At 39.2% G+C, this 4,080-nt stretch overlaps 1 protein-coding gene across 1 annotated transcript in view; it reads right to left on the bottom strand.

Moving 5' to 3' along the window:
- Positions 1 to 4,080, bottom strand: part of MYRIP (myosin VIIA and Rab interacting protein) — a 50,952-nt gene that overhangs the window by 8,454 nt on the left and 38,418 nt on the right. The window lies entirely within an intron of this gene.

Here is a 4,080-nt window from a genome sequence, read left to right as displayed (position 1 = left end):
CAGCAGGACAGCATTTTACAAAGATTTGAGCTGTGAATTATGTGAGGGCCCCAAAAAACAAAGGTTGATCAGTGTGTAAACATTTATATTCTCAGTTATTTTAAATCTCAATTAATCTTTTTTATGATTTATGAAATAAATGAGATCATATACCAAAGAAAAGCATGCAGGTGTATCCATGTGGTTTGGTTTATCAACTACAAGCCTTTTAATCAATGTTCCTGATGTGTAATTTGTAATCAGCTATCCTGATTCTGATGATTCTCACAGAGCTTTAGGCTTCAAGACAACTCCTCTGATGGCAATAAGATGTACCTTCAAGCATCAAGCTCAACATCCAGACTATACAGCTTGGAGGCTGAGCTAAAGCTTGTTGAAGCCAACACAAATACTGCCACCGAATTTATGTGTGATATCTTTAGTGTTGCTTTGCCTAAAAGGAAGTGTGGGAAGTTTAGACCTAAACTGAATTAATTCCTCAAACCTCAAATACATGAGCATGTGGATTAGGGACTCACCCATCTGTAAATTTTCCCACAGACAGAATATCTGAGGATTAAAATTGAGGAAACGGATTGATTTTGGATTCTATATAGTAAATTCTATAGTAGAGGAAAAAGTATAACTGATTAAAAATGTCTGTGATTGATAGAAACATTGTATCTATCTATATGTCTGTTGACCTGTAGGCAAGATATAGGAGCAATAACATTCCTTTGCTTCACACAGACTCTGGTGGCTGTAACTGAAAAACAACTTTATTATCTCCTTCCTTTACCCAGCTGTTCATTTTGATGTTAGATAAGACTTACTGAAACCTCTTTTTTTTAGCAGTGTACGTTCAATTGCTGGGTATTGATACATTAAGGCATCTTTAGCACTGTTACTTCTCCAATTTACAAGAAATAATTAGAAACATGAGATTAAAGAGAAGGAGAACAAAGCAAATGAAGTACGCTACGGCACTCAGACCTTTAGCTTCTTAGGACAGCCAACACAGCCCCAGACAAGCAGGTCTAGGACTCTCTTACTGAGAACAAATACTTGAACCCCAGAAATAGCCTACTGCTTCTTCTACTTATTTTCACAAGTGCCAATTAGGTTAAAAACAGATCAATAATTTTATAGGACAGAAGAGGAAATCAATATTACTTTGTTTTGTTATTCGCTTTTACAAGTACCTAATTCATACTCTATTCTATGAGTAAAAAAAAAAAGGATAAAGGCCAGGCACTACATTTTCTTCATCATCTTCACTGATGTATGTTTCAAGAACTGTAGCTTCACTTTAGTCTTTCTTAAACTTTTTATTACCCTTTGTAGTTAATGATGGATTTCCAAAAAAGATTACATTACATTAGAAAAAAAGTGTTCTTGGACCAGAATATGAGAATCCACATTGACATTTATTACAGACCAATCACTACAAAAGATGTTTTGTTGCTGTTGTTGTTCTCATCATAAAGTGTTCTGTGATAGGAAGCTTTATGAAATCAAGAGTTCGAGTAAAATGCCCTACCTTCTCCATAGGTAATGGATAGGGAAGAAAAGTTCAAAAAGAAAGAATAGGATAGGATAGGACAGGATAGGATGGGATGGGATGGGACAGGATAGACTACTTTTTCAGTTGGAAGGGTCCTACAATGATCATCTAGTCCAGCTGCCCAGCCAATTGAGTGCTGACCAAATGTTAAAGCATGTTGTTAAGGACATTGTCCAAATGCCTCTTAAACACTGGTCACCTCCCTAGGAAGCCTGTTCCAGTATTTGACTACCCTCTTAGTCAAGAAATGTTTCCTAATGTTCAGTCTAAACCTCCTCTCATGCAGAAATGTGATTTTTAGTGTAAGTTTTTAGTGGCAGATGCTGTTTGACTTTTAAAAAATTAAAACCAAGGCAGGTAGATGGCTGTTCTTAAAGTGTGTGCATCACTGAATGTATCTTGATCTTTGCCTGTGGGTATCTAGACACAGAAGTCACAACATTAAATCTTTTCTTTCAGCTTGTGAAACATGTACACAGAAGTCACAACATTAAATCTTTTCTTTCAGCTTGTGAAACATGTACTTTTATAGTATAACAAGGATACAGTACTACAGTTTAAACATGGTAAAGAAATACATTGCAAGCAAAAGCGATTTTCCTTGGAGTATATCTACCTGAAGAGTAGGTCTCCCACAACTGAAGAGCACAAGCAATATTTCAGTGCATTAAATCTAAAACTTTGTGGAAGTTTTCTCCTGAAGGATGTTTAGAACTCAGCTTTGCCCTGGGCTGTATTTTATGGAGAAGCAAGAAGAGATTAATGTCTGCCTAAGGGAGAGAAAAGATCAACATGTGGGAGTTCAAGGGTTCTCAAATTGGAAAAACTGGATACTCAGTTAATGGCTTTGAATATGCTTTTACCTCTTTTTGAGCAACTGTCAAAACAGCTCATGTTCCAAAGCAGTCAGTTTGCAAACCTAGTGGGGGACTCTAGATAGAATTATTTAACATGTATAATGGGAAAAAAAAGGTGGGTGGGTGGGGGTGAACCAAGAAAAAGAGAAAAAGTGTTCTGGAGTTGTAGTTCTTCACAGTCCTCTCCCCTGCACTTTCAGCAAAGGAAGGGTTTATGAGGATTTATGACAATCCCCTCAAATTCACAGACACATGCACACCAAGATCATTGTGGTAGGTGGACATCTCAAACTGTTATAAAGACCTCTTGGCTGTCTAATTTATCTTGCCCTTGCAGGAAAGGTCATTGTTAACATCTATAAGGGATTCAAAGAGACAGCTATCATGCCAAGACGAAGTCACTCCCATCTGTCTTGTCAAGCAAGTCAAAGAACTAATACGGATGCGATGGATGCAGAAAGCAATCTCTATTCCAAATATCAAGCACAGAAAAGCTAAGCACAACCACTCTTGAAACACTGGGATGCATTCGGACTGTAACCGTGCTACCTTGCTGCTGGATTAACACGAGCCCTCCCAAATGAATGCAGCTGATCCAATTCGAACATTTCTACTGGTTATGAGAATCTCAGTTTTCACTGAATTTGAGACTAAGAGTTTAGTGGAATGAGGAAAACATGGATTTATCCTTTTAATGATAATTAATGGCCACACTCAGCAGTACGTTAAAGACACAGTCAAAAGGAGATGCTCAATTTCCCTGAGTTCTTTATGGGAGAGTTTTAATGAAATACTAAAAAAGTTTGTACGTGCAAGCACATATACATACATGTGTGCACTGAATATCACAAACAGCATCTTGTAAAACTTATTTGCTGTCATTTCTATGTGGGGTTGGAGAGATGGAAAGAATTCCTGTTTTGCTGAAGGTTATGTTTCAGTGGTCTAAGCTAGGTCTTGCTGACTTGTCAGTCATTTTCTCTCCCTTCTGCTGTCTCTTTCCTTTCCCTCCTGATGCTGCCAATACTTCCTTTGTTGTTTTACTTATGGACGCTGCACTGGAAGGTGCTTTAATAGAACAGTATTTGCATTCTGGCACAAAGGATAAGTAACAGAAGGAAAGCAGGATGATAAAACTGAAGCAATGTAACTGTCCAAACTGCTGTGAGTAGGAGAGCATTAAGTCCTTGTACAGAATCACAGAATCACAGACTGGTTTAGGTTGGAAAGGAACTTAAGATCATCCAGTTCCAACCTCCTGCCATGGGCAGGGATGCCTCACACTAGACCAGGTTGCTCCAAGCCCTGTCCAACCTGGCTTTGAACACTGCCAGGGATGGAGCAGACATCCCTGGATTTGATGGATGGACCACTTACTGGATAAGGAACTGGCTGGATGGTTGCACTCAGAGAGTTGCAGTCAACAGCTCAATGTCCAAGTGTAGACTGGTGGTGAGTGGTGTCCCTCAGGGGCTGGTGTTGGGACTGATCCTGTTCATCTTTGTCAGCAACATGGACAGTGAGATTGATGAGCCCTCAGCAAGTTTGCTGATGACACCAAACTGTGTGGTTCAGTTGATACGCTTGAGGGAAGGGATGGGATCCAGAGGGACCTGGACAGGCTTGTGAGGTGGGCTGATGCCAACCTCATGAAGTTTAACCAAGACAAGTGCAAGGTCC

Source organism: Nestor notabilis, unplaced genomic scaffold (assembly GCF_000696875.1).
Source record: "Nestor notabilis isolate BGI_N333 unplaced genomic scaffold, ASM69687v1 scaffold143, whole genome shotgun sequence".
NCBI classification, from domain to species: domain Eukaryota; kingdom Metazoa; phylum Chordata; class Aves; order Psittaciformes; family Psittacidae; genus Nestor; species Nestor notabilis.
The sequence above is the reverse complement of the archived record's forward strand: the minus strand, read 5'-3'. Positions and strand labels throughout refer to the sequence as shown.